Below are 21,189 nucleotides of genomic sequence, written 5' to 3'. Positions count from 1 at the left end.
GTTTTCACATGGTTTATATGAGACTTCCAACTCAGCTTATCATCAATTATCACTCCAAGAAATTTATTTTCGTACACTCTTTCAATTTCAATTCCATTAACCCTGATTTTAGATACATTTTTCATTTGTCTAGTGCCAAAAATAATCAATTTTGTTTTCTTTATATTTAATGATAACTTATTTACATCAAACCAGTTTTTTAATATATTTAACTCCTTTTCCGCTGTAGTCAGAAGCTGTTCCAGGTTTTTACCTGAGCAATACAGAGTGGTATCATCAGCAAACAATACACATTTTAACAGTTTGGAAATGCTACATATGTCATTTATGTATAATATAAATAATTTAGGGCCCAGCACAGAGCCCTGAGGAACACCACAAGTTACCTTCAACTGCTTAGATTTTACATTATTGAATTCGACATATTGATATCTGTCATCCAGGTAACTTTTCATCCACTTGTATGCTAACCCTCTTATGCCATATCTCTCTAGTTTATTCATTAATATAGAATGATCAATCGTATCAAACGCCTTTTTTAAGTCTATAAAAACACCAACAGTATATTCCTTATTATCTATAGCATTAGATATCCCTTCTACAAGTTCTACATCACTGCCATCGAAGTGGACCTTTTCACTCTAAAGCCATATTGGTTATCACTTAGGAGATTATGCTTCTCAATATATTTATCAAGTCTATTAACAAATAACTTTTCTAAAATTTTTGAGAACTGTGGGAGCAGTGATATTGGCCTATAATTGGTAAACTGACTTCTCTCTCCGTTTTTATGGATTGGAATAACTTTTGCTATTTTCATTTGTGAGGGAAATACACCAGTTTGAAAGGACAGATTACAAATGTATGCGAAAGGTTGCACTATATCTTCTATAATACTTTTAACTAATATCATGTCAATACCAAAACAGTCAGTGGACTTTTTATTTTTAAATGTCTTCACAATGTTAATTATTTCTCTATGAGTTACAGCACCAATAAACATGGAGGACACATTCTGAGTAATATGTTTATTTAGGTTGTTATTATTTCTTGACTCTGGAATTTCTTTTGCTAAATTAAAGCCAACATTTACAAAGAAATCATTAAATTCATTTGCAATGTCTTTAGTTTTATCAAGCACAATATCTTTATCTTTTTTAAAATAATCTGGATAATTCTTATTTTTTGAGCCCTTTTTGATTATACTATTTAATATCCTCCATGTTTCTTGTGTGTTACTTCTACTTTGCTCCAATAATTTGTGGTAATATTCTTTCTTACTTGTTCTTATAATATTTACTAATCTATTTTTATATAACTTGTACTTTATTTCAGCATCTTTTGTCCTCTGTTTTATGAATCTCTTATATAGATTATTTTTCTTTTTACATGCATCTTCTATCCCCTTTGTGATCCATGGCTTATTTGATCTGTGATGCTTTCTAGTGATTTTCATTAAAGGACAATGTTTTTCATATAGTGAAATTACAGTTGATAAGAATGCATCATATGCACTATTTGAATCTTCATTTGCAAAAACCTCATTCCAATTGTGTTCCTTTAAGTCCACCTGGAGGGCAGCAATGGCTCCTGTTGTTCTAAGTCGTATCATATCAAATATTTGATTCTTTTGTTTAGTTTTAATCCCAAAATAATTTTGAAAAATTGCAAAAACAGGAAGATGATCGCTTATATCAGTTATAAGAAGTCCACCTACTATTTCATGGTCAATTTTATTTGTGAATATATTATCTATCAATGTAGCTGTATCAATTGTTATTCTACTTGGTTTTATAATTACAGGGAAAAGGGAGTTACTACACATTGTATTTATGAAATCTGTTGTTTTCTGATGTCCATTTGGGTTTAGCAGATCTATATTAAAATCACCACAAATTATTTGCACTTTTTTATCATTTAGGTTGCTAAACATAGCAGCAAGTTTTTCATTGAATGTCTCAAGGCATGAACCTGGTGTCCTATAGATGCAACTTATAATTATATTGTTAGCTTTTTCAACATGGATCTCAATAGTGACACATTCCAATACGTTATCTATGGTGCTTGACATACATTCAATCAGACTACATTTCAAAACTTTATCTACATATAAGGCAACACCGCCTCCTTTTTTATTCACCCTGTTCATTGTAAATAATTCGTATCCTTCCAGTCCCATTTCACTAATTTTCTCATTATCGAGCCATGTTTCTGATATTGCAATTATATTAAACTTTTTTAACTTACTTAAACATTCTGTAATTTTAGAAATTTTTTTATACAGGCTTCTACTATTGAAATGTATGACCGACAATGCATTTGCCATTTTAATATTCATATTGAATTGGTCATCCGTATAGTACTCACAAGTATTATTGGTGTTATTGTAGAAGTGGGTATCTGGGTCAATGTTACTTTCAGGGTCATGCATGTTGTGCTCTGCATAGTTAAATGTTTTGAAGTTCGTTTTCTCAGCGTGTGTGGCAAAATAACCACCTTGACAGTCCTTTTCATAATCAAATTCTTCCTCTTCAATATCTCTGAATGGAAACCTATAATCTGTGTCCAAACTTGTCATTTATGTGTTTTTGTTTTTGTTGTTGTTTTTTGAGCTGTAAGGCCAGAAACACTTTCCATACCCATTGTTCATTATCCAATCGTCACTTTTCCAATAGATTCCAGAGCAGATTCCTGATTATTTATATTGCTCTAAGTCTTTGAGTTCTCTTATCATCACAACTTTCGCTTCTTCGGGATTGCCATTTAGTCTTATCATTACTTTGCAGTTCCTCGTCCATGTCGCTTGTATCTTATTTTGTTTTCTCAGGCTGCGTGCCTGTCTTGCAATTTCAGCAGTCTTTTTCGTTAAATGTTCATTTAAATACACACCAGTCCCTTTAAGCTTCTTACCCTGTTTCAGTAACTCAATCTTTGTTTTGCGACTCACAAACCGAAGAATAATTGATGGCTTTGTTTTACTGTCTTTCCTGGGGAGCGTGTGGCATGCTGCAATATGATGGCTCTGAATACTTACATTCTTCGTTTGAAGGAATTTTATCACTTGCTGTTCAAGCGTTTGCAGCTCCTCTACCGGGGCATCTTCACCATCTTTACCTCCCCCAGCTGTTACTCCGGCGTAGGTTCGGTGTTGCGTCTCCAGTCCACTTATGACTAAATCATCCATTCTTGTGTATTGTTCAAGGTCCTCGATTCGCCGTTCCAAGTCGTCTATTTTCTTGTCCTTGTCCTTTATGAGGTTTTTTAGTTGTTTTATTTCATCCATTAGGTCATGTAGCATACCTTGCTGTTTAGCCACTTTGCTCAGTTCATCAGACATGAAATTAAGCGATTTCTTAATCTCCTCCAACTCCTCTTCAACTCCTGGGTCTGCTCTTTTAGGCGGCATTTTGAAAATGATGAGATTTGTATTTCCTTGTGATGGCCCGTTGAAGTCACTGTTGATTAACTTGTTGGTTGAGCCTTGGCCTAGTGGCTGCCGGAGGAGCCTGGGCCTAGTGGCTGCTGGAAGAGCCTGGGCCTAGTGGCTGCTGGAAGAGCCTGGGCCTGGTGGCTGCTGGAAGAGCCTTGGCCTGGTGGCTGCTGGAGGATCCTGGGCCTGGTGGCTGCTGGAGGATCCTGGGCCTGGTGGCTGCTGGAGGATCCTGGGCCTGGTGGCTGCTGCAGGAACCTGGGCCTGGTGGCTGCTGGAAGAGCCTGGGCCTGGTGGCTGCTGGAGGATCCTGGGCCTGGTGGAGCAGGAGGGTCCTGGGCCTGATGGATGCTGGAGGGTCCTGGGCCTGGTGGCTGCTGGAGGGTCCTGGTCAGATATTTTTTTTTTATTACTTTGTTGTTTCAGCAGCATTAAATTTAAAAACTGTACTTTTGAGTTAAAATATATATTTATAATTTTTATAAATGACAAATTAAAAAGGCATGAACATTTTTTTTTTGTATCGAAAAAATATCGAACCGTGACACCAAAGTATCGAACCGAACCGAACCGTGGATAAAATTTATGTCTGAGTTTGATGGTTCTGTTCTGTTAGTGATTACAGGAGCTGCCCTCAGATTCAGACCTCAGCACCACCCAGTGACAGCAGACAGATCATCCAACATGTTCACATGGTAACTGCAAAATGAACTGATGAAAACAGTACAAAGGTTAGAGTACCACATGTGCTGTAGTGAAGGCTGCAGCTTTATTGATAAAGTTAAAGACAAAAAAACAAAAGGATTAATCACTCATGTAACTGTGTCAATATACATCAGCATTAACAGGACCTCAGTTTGTACCTCAGACCTGCACACCTTCTGTTTTAAACACTTGATGTACTCAGTAGGGGTGCAACGATACTCGTATCGATATTGAACCGTTCGATACAGTGCTTTCGGTTCGGTACGCATATGTATCGAACAATACAAAATTTTTAATTTATTTTATCAACTTTCCTTCTGACGATGCTGTCTGTGTTGAGCGTTCAGTGGATCTGCGCTCGACAGTGCAGCCTAGGCGGAGTAGTCGAACGCAGATTCACTGAGTGCAGGGCAAGCTAGTGAGACAGAAGTTAAGCTCGTTGCAACATGGCAAATTGAACCTCCCCCACCCTCATTCAGATGTGGCGTTTGGAACTATTTTGGTTTTCATGTGACGTGTGACCCTGAAGGTAAGCGTGTCATGGACAAAAGTAAAATAGTATGTTGGATGTGCCACGCAATGCTCAAATTACATTGGTGGGAACTAGTGTGTTAGCAGGTTAGCTCGTTAATGTGTTGGCCATCCAGCACCATGCACAGGGCGATCCGCGGTAGCTCGTTAACAGAGATTTGCCGTGTTGTGACATTGACGTCATTTCAGATTAACGCTGACAGCACTAGTGGGAACACAACGAATATGACTGCACATTTACTCCAACATCATCCTAGTGCAAAGACAAGTGGAAGCAGACAAAAACAACAAGCACGCATGCTACAAACTTTACCCGAGTCATTTAGACAGCCGTTAGCACATGATTCTCCTTATGGGGACCTGATATGTTTAATATGCTGCTGAGAATATAGCCCAGAAGAAGCGTATAGTATAGCTTTTATTTTGGAAAGAGACATTTCTCTGTAAAATACTCTCTTTTCCAAAGATGAGTGATTCCTCAATCAGATATTTTTTTTTATTACTTTGTTGTTTCAGCAGCATTAAATTTAAAAACTGTACTTTTGAGTTAAAATATATATTTATAATTTTTATAAATGACAAATTAAAAAGGCATGAACATTTTTTTTTTGTATCGAAAAAATATCGAACCGTGACACCAAAGTATCGAACCGAACCGAACCGTGAATTTTGTGTATCGTTGCACCCCTAGTACTCAGCTGCATGAAGAGCATATGAGATTTTGTCTAACACAATTAAATAAAACCTGATGAAGGTCAAAGGTCATCACTTGTATGTTGAACTACAAACTTGTCATCTGGAATTCTTTCACAGTTTTTTTGCAGATAGTGTGTTATTTACCATAAAGTGATTCATTAGTTAGTTATTATAGGAGTTATTCATACCAGAGTAACCAGAGAGGATCATATATTTTTAAATATATAACTTTCTACAGGACTGCATATCATATCTTTATATAAAAGTCCGGAGCCTCTGGGGAGTATCCGAGTATTTATAACATTACACAAAGCAAAGGTCTCATCACAGTGTTCATGAAATGCTGGGTTTATCCATCTCCTGGGGTGGGCCTACGGAGGAGTGCTGAAGATTTCCCTGTGAGGGAGCTGCTGGTGAAGATCATGAGTCCTGCTTGATCAATGCGATGAGCTTCAGTGTTCCTGGTGTTTCTTAAATGATGCCTTTTTGAGTGGGTGAACAGAACTTCTGGCACAGGACAGCTGTGATGAAAGAAAGGGAAAAAGTTTCTCCAAACCTCTGGACCCAGGAAACCCAGCTTGGTCCTGATGGTCTCCCTCACTAGTTTCTCTCCAGGGTGAATGTAGCTGTTGATATAATATGGACTCTATTATTAAATGAAAAGAACAAATTAGACTACATTACTGAGATGTTCTGCTGATGTTTTTAAAGTTTCCATGTTACCAGGATGTAGAGGGCTCTGAAGATTTAAACAGTTTTAGATCCATGACACTCAAAGTCTTATGTTAAAATCTCAAAGGACAGCATTATATTTTTGATATTAACAGTAACTCTGGGCCTCTGTAAAGTGTGCAGATGATCTCATCGCTGTCTAAAAATGGATAAAAAAAAACATAAGAAGTGCTGAATCCTTCAATAACACAGACTATTAGAGTAGCAGGTGTGTAGCATCGTTAACTAGCTGCAGATGCTAGCGGCTAATCTAGCAAACAAATTAACAAGAGTGATTTTAGAACTATAAGATGATAAACTGTGTGTTTAACGTGTGAGTCTGAGACCTGACATTTTTTCATCTGAGACTGATACTTGACAACTTTTTTCCTGAGACCTGACGATGTCCTAAAATGTACACCGTACACAAAGGTGGATTAATTCTGTCGTTACGCTGCACAGCTGCCTCTTCTTCTCTCATTCTCTCTCCTCTCTCTCCTGTTGCTACTTTAATCATGAAACTGATCAATGATCAGGTGACCGGCTTTTCTCTCTTGTTTGTTTATCGCCCACGTTGTGCCAGAAAGGGGAAACCGCCGGATGTCGCACTAAACAACAGCAGCACGTTTAAGCTTGATCAGCTGTTGTTAGAATTCATTTAATATTAATTTCTAGTATCAGCTGAGGTTTGCTGGAGCCACAACTGTAAAAGCTGCTGGTCATGATATCAGTTTGTATATCTGGTGAGAGGGAAACATGAAGATGAAACCAGGAGATGTCCTTACTGAATCATCAGAGCTGAACAGGTGAAACAGGTTTACCCTTTAGGTGACATGAATGAGTTGAAGGGAAGTTATGAACTGTTTCTGAGAGACAAATAACACCATTATCATTTTCTAAGTAGCTGACAGCTGGTAACTGTGCAGGGGTGGATTTAGCAAAGTTTTGCCAGGGGGGCCAGGTGGGGCATTAATAGGGAAAGGGGGGCACAAAGAAATACTTTCTTATTCTCGTTTAAAATGTCTGGCTGTTATTAAATAATTATCTGAAGCTTACAACCAAAGTTTTTATCTGATGTAAAATGTATAGAAATCATACACATACCTACAAGACTGTACATCACTGTCACAACAGCGTTTGTTTTCATTCAAAGGCTTTATGGCTTTAATACCTGGTGGGCCGGTCTTTAGTCAAAGACCGGCGCAAAGCACAAGGCTCACGTGCGGAGTGAAGCAGGAAAAAAGAGGGTGAGAGAAAGAAGAAAAAAAACAACAACCCACGGCTCCCAATAAGGAGTTGGCTCACATCGTTCACTTCGTTCACTAAGAGCCGTTTCATTCGCGACCGACACATCACTATTTGTCTGCCAACTACTTTTTGTCATCTACTCCAAATTAGTACACTATGCTGGCATTAGGTATTTTCTGTTCTGCAGCAGTTTGCCCTCTAGTGTTTTTTTTTTTTTTTTTTTTTTTTTTGTGTATTTTTTTACTCTGCAAGATCTAGCCTTCACAAGTTGATAAACGGCATCATCTGTAAGTAATATTGTTTGTTATCACTGAGACGACTTGTGTGCATTATTATTTGTTGTGAAGGCGTGATATAGTTTGTAGTTTGAATTTAATTTGAATGCATGTATAACCTAAGCTAGTAAGATTAAGCTAGCTCATATGCCATGTGGTTTCTTTAACATTTTGATCATTAGCATGATTTCATTTGATGTTTTATTTAGCACTCACTAAACAGATAAATATTGTGCTCATATTTTTGAATATGTGTTTGTTATATATTATATTGATGCAACATTTTTATTGATTTATTTCTGGTTTTGTCAACAGTTTCGCACTTTTTCCTTATTAAATCAACACATTGGCCTGTTCCTTGGATTTTGATTAGGAGAGTGTTTAGCTGTCTGTATAGCTGAGTCTACGTTCACGAGGACAACATGTAGTGAGGACAGAACATACATATTAACATCAAAATAAATGTACGAATAAGCTGATAATACTGAACTTGCCTGGAACAAGTGACTGTTCGATGAAGGTCCAGGCTGTGGCTTAGATGTTGTGCGGGCAATTACTGCAGCACACTCCATTTTCAGGCGATTGACTGCCTCACTACACTTGGAGGAACTATGAAATCCGAGTGTTTTATATCTGGGGTCTAAAAGTGTTGATAGGGTCAGGAAGCAGTGTCTGTGACTAAGGCTACATTCACACTGCAGGCGAAAGCGCATCAAATCAGATTTTTTTGACCCTATGCGACCTATATCCAATCATGGTATGACAGTGTGAACGGCACAAATCCGATATTTTCAAATCCGATCTGGGTCAGTTTCGTATGTGGTACTGAATCCGATACATATCCGATGTTTTAGAAAGCAACAGTTGTTTCAATGGTCATGTTGCATTACATCCGTCTTTTACGTCACTGACACAAGACAGACGCCAATTATCAGCACCAGAGAAGCGCCCGGGAAAGACATCATGAACGCTTCCTGGCCATCCAGTGTAGATGTTAGTGAAATTGTTAAGAAGACAACGTAAACATTTTATTTGTACTGTATAATCTACAGATTCTGACAGAAATCAGCAACTATCCTTTGAAGCACCGCTCCTCTCTAAAACAGCAATAAGGATAATTATTAGGTTATTTACATTATTATGTAAATAACAAAATAACTTAAAGCAAAAATTAGGAAACGTAAAGTCCGAAGTCTTTATATTAACCCTTTAAGACCTACCATAGAACCAAGTCTGCCAGAGCTTATATTATATTTTTACATGCTGTAGTGCCATTTTTGGGAGCATTTCAAGTTGCTATACATCAATACAACCATTATAGCCTAAATTATAATAATATGTATGCATTAAGTGCATAGTAATTACATAAATTGCAACAAAGTGCAATAAACTATAAAAAAATTTAAAATCGTTTTTGTTTTTTTAACATATATTTCTAGTTAGAGAAATTTAAGAGGCTTATCCCTCAAAACTGTAAATACAAAAAAGTTGTACAAAATAGTTTCCCACCACAGGAAATTTATTTGGAGTGTCTTCATAGTTTTATTTTTGAAATACACCAATTTTTATATACTGCAGGAAAAACAAAAATAAATATTATAGTGCAAATTTGCAAAAAAGCAGCATGTGCATCAAAATAAACTATTTCCAGCAGTGCAATTTGAGTTCTAAGCATCCCAGAAACGACACAGAAAGTCATAAAGTCAAACATAACTTTTAAAAAAAGGGTCACGAGGCCCTGATGGTAAAAAAAACTAAATTTCAAAAATTTATCATCAAAAATGATGTCACTTCCGGTTTCGGGCAGGTAATGGCTGACATGCGATAGTTCTCGCTGACGTCTGTTTCAATGTAGGAAGTGTTATGAACAGCTGATAAGATCGGCAAAGTGTGTTTCTGGAATATTATGTTTTTGTTGCTGCAAGCGCTTTTTATGCAGTTTTTGCAAAGCTATACGTGGAAGGAAACCGTGACCTAGGACAAGCTGATGGCATAAGATGTAAGTACAACTCCTCCGGTTTCATATGCAAAAAGATTTATTGCGCTAGCTTACGTGGTTGCAGTGCTACCGAGATTTAAAAGTAGTTGCGCAAAACGGAGCGTGCCCGCTCTGACCGGTTTTAAAGGGTTAAGGGCCATCAGTCAAACAGTATTGTTTGCTCTGGGTCTAAACAGAGCACGTTGTGTATGACGTCTTCTTTTGCGCATGCGGGCCGCTTTGAGCGTTCACACTAGAGCGCGTTTACTGTCGGATTTTATTTGTAGTGTGAACAAGCAGACAAAAAAATCGGATTTGATCAAAAAATTGGAATTGAGCATTATGACCTGCAGTGTGAACGTAGCCTAAGTTGGTCATGGAGATGGGTGGCTGCTTGTGTGTGTAGATGTAAAGAGTTCCACTCAAGTGCACAATATAGCATTTTCATCATCGGGATGACCTTTGATCCTGAAACTCTCCTCTACTCAGACAACTCCACTGTGGTCTGATGGAAAGGGGCCAGCACAAGAAGTGCTTCCTTTACAATGTTACACTCATCAGCCGTAAGTGGAGTTAAATCTGTTGGAAGAGAAACAACAGATACCCAGACTGCTTCTTTCTCATGAAGCCGTGGCAGCGTCTGATATGTGCTGTTCCAACGTGTTGGTATCTCGTTGATAAGTTTCGAGATGGGCCGTCCCATCTGCTGCGGCACTTGAGCAAGCTTTTCTTTGTCTAGATTTGTCTCTTATAAATGAAAGTTCAGGGATTTGACCACATGATTTCTTGACTAATAAATTGAGTTTGTGTGCAATGCAAACTGAATGTCGAATTTGGAGAGTTCTTGGTGCTGCATTGGTCACAAGACACCTTACCTTATTTGTGATGGTCCAGTCAGCCATCATGCCCTTTTTGAATTGGGCCAAATTGTCTGCAGTGTGACTTTGTGGAAAGTGTTTCACACCCAACACAGATGTATACAACTGCATATTCTCATTAATGTAGTGACAGGTAAGAGCCAAGTAAGCCTCCATCCTCAAAGAGGTCCATATGTCAGCTGTTATACTCACTGCCACAGCTTGTGGTAATTCCATTTTCACTCGTTCGAGTTCCTCCGCATATTTTTTGGCTATCAATTCCTTGATGGTCTGGAGATGAAACAAAATTAAATCAGTATGCAGTACTTAACATCAGCTACCTGATGAAACATTGTCTATACAAACCTTTCTGGTTGGCAAAACATATGATGGATCAAGGACCTGAACCAGCTCCCTCAACCCCTCACTCTCCACGTCAGTGTTGCTGGACCCATCACTATTAAATGGAGTTCACTGAAAATGAATTGCTCACCTCTGGAAACCCGAAGAACTACGTAGTTTGCTTCCCTTACCACCTTCCTTGACGTTTGAGTCTGACTACCTCACAGTCATAATTCTCTCTGTGAGGGAGAAGGTATAGCCCCCTTGTGAGAGGGGCCAACATGTAAGAGTCTGTGGAATTTTCTTTGTCTGTGTCTCTGTGTAAAAGATGTAAGGGCAGCAGCCACAATTCAGAGCAGCTGCCCCATGTGGCGACCGCTCTGTCATCTGCATGAGATCCTTCCAGGCGGAGAACATGCCAATATCAGGAAGTTGAGGGCAGGAGTTAACCATCACCTGTCCACAGAAATATGGTTTCTTCAGCTCACCATCCTTTGGCTCTGATAGACGTAAAAATTCAGGGCCTTAGTGCCACAGGTGTGGTCGTGACCGCTCCTTCAAGGTCTTGCCCCAGGTAATGTCATCAGCAGGGTTTTTTGCACTATCTACATATCTCCAGGTACTCCCTGTAAGTCTCTGGATCTCCGCCACCCGTGTGCCCACAAAAACTTTATAGCTGACTTGATCCAGTGGAAAACAGTAGTAGAGCTCAGCTTGAAGGAGACTAGCTAGTTGTGCACCAGTGAGAGCAGCACTCAACTCCAACCACGGCATGGACAACTGTTTCTTTGTTTCTGATCTAGCCAGTAAAAAGGCAACATAGACTTCTTTTGATCTCTGCTTGAAGCAGATGAATCAGCTGACACTGGTGCATAACATCTAGGGATTTCCATCTGGATAAGATCAGGAATCTCCTGCTCAGGCAAGCCATCTGTCACGAAGGCTATGTGGCTGGATTGGGTCATCCCAGCCGAGCTGTTCCTTCCAAAGATCCTGTAACAGAATCTTGGCTTGTGTGGTGAATGGCACTATACTGTATAACCTAGCCAATCGTACTGACAGGTGAGTGTTTTGTAGACATTCCTTAGTGTGTCGATGTCTGTATTTGAAGCGTGGTGGAGTTGGCGCAACAAAGCAGTGGTGTGGCATACCTCTGTATCCCATCAACAGTGACCCAGATTGTTGGCGTTGGAGTAGGTTTTAGAGCTTGCTGATCTTGCGTCGATCGAGTTACCTGCTTCTCGCTCACATAAGGCAGCATATCAATCTGCCAAAGATGCTCAACATTCCTGAAAGGCTCGCAGGTCGGCACTGTTGTTGTGAACAGGCACTGCTGCTCGGATGCAGGGGTCTGGTCAATACTGGTAGGACCTTGGAGTAACCAACCAAGCTTGGTATAAACAGCGATGGGTCCCCCTGTTGGACCCAAATGAACTGGTTCTGTGGGTGTCAGGAGATGAGGCATGTCAGAGCCGATAAGCAGCAGAGGTTGAACATGGTCTACCAAAGGCAGAGGTAAGTCACGCAAGTGTTTATAGTGACGCTGGAGAATCTTCACTGGATGCAAATGTTCTGAGAGACCAAGAGCATCAGCGGTGAATGCCTTGTGTATATGATACTTCTCCCCAGATTTGTAGGGGGAGGATACTTGGAAGGAAACTGAGGCACTGCGCAGCTACACTACCTCTTGGTGGACAGTCCGCACGGTAAGTGTCTCAGACTGAGGGGTTCAAGCGTTGAACAGCTCGTGGTAAAATGATGCTTCATTCTGAGCCATCATCTAGTATTGCAAGAGTCTCCAGTGTTCGGTCTCCATTGTACAGCAATACCTTTACAACCTTTGGCATATGGCATATGTGTGTGTGTGCCCTGCAGGGGGTCTAGCGGCCTGGTATGGTCCTGCGCAGTATCTTAGCTGTTCCTAGGACTGCACTGTTATGGACAGAGATCTCCGTAGTTGGTATCTGTAGCCAGTCTTGTCAATGATCTCATTGAGGGGGTCTAGGCCTATGCAGAACAGTAGTGGGGACAGAGAATCTCCTTGGTAGATCCCGCACCTGATGGTGACTTGTGCTATGGGCTTGAAGTTGGCCTCTAGTAATGTCCACCACATCTCCACTGAGTTCCTGAGTTCCAGCCTTATTTTAAGAGATAAATATATCGTCAAAGTTTATTAGATCTATTGCTAATAATTTACACGTTCTTTTAGACACTGATTTATACACAGACAAATTCACGCAATTGGACTATGGTATGTGTGTATCTTTGTGTGCTTTTTTTAAATAAGTTCTGTTTTGATGTCAGCGTTTTGAAACTTTGTAAACTTGCTACTTACAGATGCTATAGATCGAAGTGTGAGAAGAAGCATAAACCCATTTTTCAAGGCAATTTCGATGACATCATCTCTGTAGATCCTCTGGAGCTGAGTAACGTTGTCTGTAAAAGATCGCAACAAGGGGGAGAAGAAGAAGATGATGATGTTATTGTTTTTGACGTACACCAGGAAGAGAAGAATAAAAAAAAAAGATCTTAAAAGTGAAGGTAAACATGCTCAGGTCTCTGCCATTTTTTAAATACAAGGATATGACATGTAATTCATCCGATCCTGGCTCTAGCGCTCCTTCCGACCTTGAGTGGTATTATCGTATACTAGATTGTCGCTTTTTGTTGTGTTTTTCTTTTCTTTTTCTTTTTCTTTTTTATTTCTTGACAAAGGGAATCAGGAATATATCGAGCTGGGTCACCACTATAGACAATCCGGCAGAGGAGGAGGAAGGTAAATTGAATTGAGTTTTTTATTTTTTTAAATACACAGGATATGACGTAGTCATTCAACCGATCCATGCTATATTGCCCTTCCCGATCTGGAGTGGTATAACGTGTTGTAGAAAAGTTTGATCAATTCGCACTCTCCCTCTCTTTAAAAAAATAATACATTCTCTGTTTTTTTTCTTTCATGCTTATGGTACCCAACAGAGGGAGTTGAAGCATCCCGAGCTCTCCCTCCTATCACACCCAAACCTTGCGGGCTGCACGTCAGGAGACTCGGAGGTAATTGACCGGGATGAACCGATCCTATAAATTTAAAAAAATTTGTTCAATTAAATTTTTAAGATAATTTACATAAAACTGGATATGTCACAATCTGATGTTGTATTAACAAAGCCCTGTAAAATGTGAATCAGCCCTATAAATAAATAAAAAAAATATGTGTAAACGATTCAAAGATAAGTGCAGCATCATTACCGGCAGGGGTGGCAGGAGGAGGAGGAGCAGCCTGCGGAGCATCAGCACGGAGGATCTCGGGTACAAAATCAAAACGAGGTTGTGACGCGTCACTATAACTTCTGCATGCATGAGTGTTCCTCACTAATTTCCTTCCCAAAAACACTATAGCCATCCCCTCTCCCGAAAACTACGGGTGTCTGTCCAAAGCTTACTCACACGCGTCCATTCAGTGGTTGGAGTGGGAAGCTAAAATCCCTATTCCATACACGTTAAAGACGGAAAGAGAGAAAAAAAATAGGCCCATACTTTGTAGATGGTTACTCGGAGAGAGAGAGAGGGAGAGAGGTGGGTCTGGAAGTTTCTGGGATGCTTTTATCACAGCTGTCCTAAGTGCCACAGGTCCGAGGAGATCTGCCCTCTGACTCGCACTCCGGCCAGTAGTACACTCACAGTAGCACAGGAACAGAGCGGGAGGGAAAGAGAGCCAGGGACAACAACAAGAGACAACATCGTCACATTAGAAAGGTATAGTAATCATCCACAATTATTTGTAGTTGCAGATGATAAAGAATTCAGAAAGTTTACACATGCTGTGAATCCTATGTGTGCAATTCCAAGCAGGAAAACACTCTCCCAAAAAATCATCCCAGGCTTATGTGAAAGAGAAAGTGCATCTTCTTTTTGTTTTGCATATTTTAATTTATATTTTATTGTGTTGTGGCTTGTGGCTCTCTTTCTCTCTCTGCTTTGTCTCTAGGGGCCACCGTATATATTTATATATAAACATTTATAAATAAAACCACGTTTGTTTTTTTTTACATTAATTACATTTTTACATTAATTACATTACATTAATTCCTTTTGTGCATAATTTTATATTGTTGTTGATAATAAATTAATTTAAAGCAACAAAACAACCTGAAGAGCCGGTTGGGAACCAAAAGAGCCAGCTCTTTTTATTGAGTTGAGCCGAAAGAGATGGCTCTCTAAAAAAGAGCTGGAATTCCCATCACTACTACCAATGTGAGCTCCGGGAGCTGAGAAACGCTTACTGCGTCCACACGGTCGTGATGAGGGAGCACGAATAGACCAAAATGAAAAATCAAACGAGGAGGTCAAACAGTTCCTGCAGAGCTAAGACGCTCCCGAACCTTTGTCCCCTCGCTCTGCCCTTTCTGAAGAACTGAAGAACTGAAGAAGCTTCTCGGATGAGAGGTGAAACGTCTTCAAGCAACTTAAAGAAGTCCAGACGCTTTTCTTTCCAAGCTCCTTTGACTAAACACAGTCGTTATCAGGGTGTTGTTGTTCAGCTCCAGCCTTGAGACCGCAGCTGGCGCCAAAGGGGGTATCCGCATGAAGTGATGGTGGTTTTTACTTTAGTGCGAACAGCTCATATGAATTTCAAAGCAGTTCTACAGTCCAACACTGGTCTCTCAATCTCCCGTTGGAGAGCCGCGAGCTTCGCCATACTCGCGCTCTGTGATGTTGTCATTTCTTGTGCTCAAGGAGCCGATTTCTGAGAACTCACGGCAGTGTGCCTCCCCGAGATGTCATCCAATTTGCGCCCAGAGATGTTATTCCGAGCTAGCCCTTCCGAGATGTATCCAGTCTGCAGTCAGAGATCTTATTCTGAGTATTCACAGCAGCCGTAGCCTCTCCAAGATCTTATCCGTGCTGACTCAATGAGCCCATTTTGAGAAACTCACGCCTCTCCCATCATTCCAATCCCAGCGGGCAGCCTTGTGGGGGTTTGAACAGCCGGTTCTGCTTTCTTAATTCTTCGATAAGTCAGGGCCAAGCCAGCTCCGATCAGCCAGAACCCTGTTACCATGGTTAGATATCTTCAGCACTCAGGCTCACCCAAGCCCAAACGTCTCGTTGAGAAAGGGGTGTCAATTGCATTTAGGGACCAGCTGATCCAATCCATAATTCCTCTTTTAGGTTTTAGAGAACAGACTGTGAGAATGTTCCAGGGAAAAGTAATACAAAAAACACGAGAGGAGGAGAGGAGAAAAGTGCGACCGCCTTCGTCAAGAGCAAGAGCAAGGAAATGCTTAAAGAAAATGCTTTCAATATTTTGTTATTTTTGATCAGATATGTGTTCTGAAATGTTTTTTTGTTTTTAAAATTTTTTGCAAAATATTTGATTCAATGTAGAAGGTGTAATAGTGAACATCTATTTCATGATTTCCATCATTTTCAAAAGGATTCTGTCATGGTCCCTGTGCCTGTTTGGCTGGCTCAGTGTGGCTACAAGTGTTTTTGTCTATCTTGTCCCTCCTCGCTCCCCTCTCGCGCTACCGGGGGCGGAGTTCATTGTGGGCTTCCGCACCTGCAAACAATCATCTGTGATCAGCACTCTCTCAAGCTCACTACTTAATGCAGCTGCTAGGATTGCCTTGTGGCTGGATTATTGTGTAACCCTTGTCAGTGTTTCCTTAATTCTTCGGCTTTCTTCAAGTTTCCTTTGTGCATCATTCTAATACTAATCTCCTCTCTCCATGCCAGACTCTGCATGCCCAGCCTGAGGACCTGCTGCTACTGATCTGTTGTGAGTGTGGTGAGTCGGTGAGGTGTGAGCATGAAGAGGAATCCCTGGGAGGAGAAGCCCCCATGTGTGAATAACCCGCTTGTGTTTTGACCTCACTGCCTTTGTGACCCCTGGAGACCCCAACCTCCTTTCCCTTTACCTGTACATAGTAGCACTTGGTGTAAGAAAAGAAACTAACTGATCTCTGTGATTCCAGTCTGCGTCTGAGTCCCTCCTGAGCTCGTGACAGATTCACTTGTTGAATAATGTTCATTGCAGTCTCATTTATGTTGATGTAAATATCTGGAATTATAACATTGTTTGTTTGAAGTTCTGGTAATGGCCCTTCTTCATGGAGGTGAGAGTTAACATAAATGTTATTTATAAATGACTGTATTCCAACATTGTTTGTGACACCTGTATGCCACAGCTGAAAAGGTGTCTGTCCTCCTTGTGTAGAGAGACTTCCACTTATTGACAAATTCTGTTAATGCTCTTTCAGTCCTTGGCAAATAAACATAATGCACACAAAAAAGATGTAGCTCATTCGGTGAATCCAGCATACCCTGTTCTTCCATAAAGTTAAAAATATTTATGAAGTGTCTTGATACAGCTCTGTTGGGTTCTGCCCAGTCTTTCAGTTCTTTGGTTATGTACTGAAACACCTGTAGTAACACTGCCTACTCCTCTTCTCTGTAAGATAAAATGAGCAACCTGTATATTTTCCATACCATGATTACACCTGACCCTTAAGGGCAAACCTGTGGCGGAACACCAGGTGGCGCCACTCACACCCAAGTAGAAAGGAAGTGTTGGGGTGGAGATTTTGGCGCTTTTTGTATGTGGAGTTCTGGTGAATCCGTTAATAAAGTTGAAGTGAGACACTGAGACACCTCTCCTGTTGTCTTTACATCCCTCCACATTGGTGACCCCTGTGGCAAACATGCTAAGGTTCAAAGATGAAGCCAGCTCCGGCCTAGGAGCATCGGCTGCTGCCGGACTTCCACCTCCGCCGATGGCTGCGTTTGCTGTGGCTCTTAAGTTCCCGGATTTTTGGCTTCACGACCCTTCTTTATGGTTCGTGCACGTAGAATCTCAGTTTGCTCTTCGTAGAGTTTCAGCCGATGATACCAACTACAACCATGTGGTGGCCTCACTTGACCCGCTGTCCACCCGCCGCATGATAACTCTCCTCTAGGACCCCCCTGCCCAAGGCAAATACACCGCCCTCAAGGCGTTACTCACTCTCTGATGCTGAGCGGGCCGAGACACTCCTCTCCCTCGCGGGCCTGGGTGATGGTACCGCTCTCGAGCTCATGGAGAGCATGCTGTCCTTACTGGGCGCGGATGACAGAGGATTCCTCTTCACTCACATCTTCCTCCGATAGCTGCCGGCTCCGGTGCGCACTGGCCTTGCCAACTCCCCACTATTGGCCACGAAGGATTACCGCTCCCATTGCGGAAGAGGTGGATTGCATCCTCCTGGCTACCAGGAGTTTTGGTGTCCAGGCAATTGTCCCCCACTCACCAGCGGCTTCCCCCGCCCCCTCACCAATACTCCAGGGGCCCTCCGACTTTTCAATGGTGGCTGGAATCACTGCATGGTGGCACAGCAGAAAAGGGCTTTGTTTTTATCACCAGAGTTTTGGAACGAAGGCACGGTGCTGTCTGCCACCTTGCAGTTTCAACACTCAGAGAAACACAGAAGAGCCTTCTTCCCCCGACTGGCTTGGACAGGCTAGCTGAAGGCTGCGGACCACTGCTAACTGCGGCTAATGGCTCCCCAACCAACCTTTCACCCTTCGGTGACCGTTTGCTTTCATTTGTAGTTCACTTTGTAGTTGCTGCTAGCCAGAGGTGGGTAGTAACGAGTTACATTTACTCCGTTACATTTACTTGAGTAAGTTTTTGAAAGAAATGTACTTTTAAAGTACCTTTTTTGCACGACACTTTTTACTTTTACTTGAGTACATTTATGAAGAAGAAATGGTACTTTTACTCCGCTACATTTGCAAAACTTGACTCGTTACTTTTTAAAAAAATAATTAGTTTAACACATTAGATAACATGCCGCCAGTGGAGTTTCCTGTAACTTTTTTACCAATAGGGCTTTGGAGCGTGATGTCACGGGGGTGGGCGTGGAAAGGATTTTGGCCTGATCCGCCATGTTCGGGGTTTAAGCGCAAGTGACGAAGGAGCAAAAGCACAGCCATGGTTCGTACTTGCTGTGTGGTCGGCTGCAATGTTCGATCTTACAATCAACATGGGAATAAGCTTGGGTTGTCTTTTTATGCTTTCCCAAGCTGGAAGCAACATCAAGGAGCTCGGGTATCAGATGTTACCAAACGAAGGCGTCGAGCCTGGATAGCAGCCGTGAGATGAGCTGATATCAAGTTCGTACAGAACGACCATCTAATTTAAAGGCTCTTGCTCAAACATACTTGCACTACAAGGGTACACACACCATGAAATACCTGATCGGGATTACTCCACAAGGTGCAATTTCGTTCATTTCTAAGGGGTGGGGGGCCGTGCATCAGCTAAACACATCACAGAGCAATGTGGCATACTTAACAAGCTGTTACCAGGGGATGTAGTTTTGGCTGACAGAGGCTTTGACATCAGAAATGCGGTGGGAATGATGTGTGCGGAGGTTAAGATCCCAGCATGTTGTGTTTTGGTTAACATGTGCCCCAGTGTGGTAGTGAAACCAGACACACATGAGACTTGTTCTTGTTAATTAATGATTGTGAAAACTTTGAGTATGTCTCTGAAGAAATAGTACTAGGAGAACCTTTTTTGTTATGTGTAATTGTATGAACACACTGACATTACATTGTGTAACCATTTCTGTATCTGTATACTATAATTGACAATTTATCATCGCTTTGAACTCTGTGTTTCACTAAAATGACATTATAATAAAAGCCAGGTAACGACAAAGATCTGCATTTGACGGTTTATTTTACACTTTGACAATTGTTACAAAATAGCCAAATCTTGCACCCAGCTGTTTGTAAATTGTATGTGCGCCTCCAGTGACTTGTAATTACGAAACTGGTTCGCTGTGTAGGCGCTTACTCCACAAACAAGATACGTGAAGATATCGGGTTAGGACAGTGGCGGTAAGTCGTCTGGGTCTTTACTCCACTGCCGTATTTCATATGGGTCCAGATTTGCGATGCAATCTATTTTTTTCAAGTACCGCTGCTTCGCCTCTGGACGCAATCGGTCTCTATACCGTCCGTTTTCTTTGGAGCTGCTTTTAAGCAAGTGAGAGACAAAAATATATCCTCTGATTTGCTGGAGTTTTGTGTAAATATCATTTGGCAAGGATAAACAACATGTTCCAATGCCACATTAAAATTTTCATAAGCTTCATTTTTCAATTAGTTTACAGTTTCCTGATTTGATGATAAATCTGTACCGAAATGAAGTCCACATTGTGATATATTTGAGGTGTGGAGAGTCACACAGCTGAACAATCGATGTGCATATTTAAAGAAACAGGGATCAAATAAAGAACATTGTTGTGGAATAAATTACAGTGAAAAATAATCACTGCTTTGCGTTAGAGAGTGACTTATGATGAGGTATTAATTGGGTTAACTTTACCTCTAACAGCTTTTCACATAGTGCTGTGACCAGGGTGAAATCCATCATAAAGTAACTGTAAACTTGTAAGTCTTGTCCTGTGGAGGTGGCTCTTCTATGTTGTGCCATGCGCTTGTGAAGTGGCTGTTTGGTCTCTCCGATGTAGAGGTCTGGGCATTCCTTGCTGCACTGTACAGCGTACACCACATTGTTAAGTTTGTGTTTAGGAGTTTTGTCTTTCGGGTGAACCAGTTTCTGTCTGAGTGTGTTACTGGGTCTGAAGTACACTGGGATGTCGTATTTGGAGAAAACTCTCCTGAGTTTCTCTGATACACCGGCTACATAGGGGATGACAATGTTGTTGTATCTATCTTTCTTATCCTCCCTCGCTGGTGTCTGATCTTCTTTTCTGTGCATCTTTGCTGACTTTATAAACGCCCAATTAGGATAGCCACATGTTTTAAGTGCTTCCTTTACATGTGTGTGTTCCTTTTTCCCTTCAGGCTTAGAGGGAACATGTTCTGCCCGGTGGGGTAGGGTCCTAATTACTCCAAGTTTGTGTTCCAGAGGGTGATGGGAGTCAAAGAGGAGGTACTGGTCCGTGTGTGTGGGCTTCCGGTAAACTTCAATGTTGAGGTTGCCATTCTCTTCAATGTGCACAGCGCAGTCCAGGAAAGGTCGTCCTTTGTGTCTTGCCTGGTGAACTTGATGTTTTTATCCACGGCGTTAATGTACGCAGTGAAGGATTCCACTTGTTGTGTTTTGATTTTGACCCAGGTGTCGTCTACATATCTGTACCAGTGGCTGGGTAATCTCCCTTTAAAAGAGCCAAGAGCCTTCCTTTCCACTTCCTCCATGCAAAGGTTGGCTACAATAGGTGACACGGGGGAGCCCATGGCGCAGCCATGTTTTTGTCTGTAGAAACCCTCGTTGTATTTGAAATATGTAGTGGTAAGGCAGAGGTCTAACAGTGTGCAAATCTGATCGGGTGTGAAGTTGGTCTTGTCTTCCAAGGAGCTGTCTTCTTGTAGTCGTTTTCTGACAGTCTCCACTGCCTCTGTAGT

At 41.2% G+C, this 21,189-nt stretch overlaps 2 long non-coding RNA genes across 4 annotated transcripts in view; one reads left to right on the top strand and one right to left on the bottom strand.

Moving 5' to 3' along the window:
* LOC146498368 (uncharacterized) overlaps positions 1–21,189 on the bottom strand; it is a 97,203-nt gene that overhangs the window by 75,117 nt on the left and 897 nt on the right. For both annotated transcript variants that reach the window (XR_014870609.1, XR_014870608.1), the window contains one exon: positions 20,210–21,182. This is a non-coding gene — a long non-coding RNA (uncharacterized LOC146498368). The remainder of the gene's footprint in view (positions 1–20,209; positions 21,183–21,189) is intronic.
* Positions 8,989–17,066, top strand: LOC146498369 (uncharacterized). Of its 2 annotated transcripts, XR_014870611.1 has the most exons (4): positions 8,989–12,479; positions 13,185–13,549; positions 13,750–13,824; positions 16,510–17,066. It is a non-coding gene; the product is annotated as an uncharacterized LOC146498369 (long non-coding RNA). The 2 variants fall into 2 exon arrangements; XR_014870610.1 differs by having other exon boundaries at positions 8,989–13,549.

This window comes from Neolamprologus multifasciatus, chromosome 18 (genome assembly GCF_963576455.1).
Source record: "Neolamprologus multifasciatus chromosome 18, fNeoMul1.2, whole genome shotgun sequence".
NCBI lineage: Eukaryota > Metazoa > Chordata > Actinopteri > Cichliformes > Cichlidae > Neolamprologus > Neolamprologus multifasciatus.
Note: the sequence above shows the minus strand (reverse complement) of the source record. Positions and strands in the feature narration are given on the sequence as shown.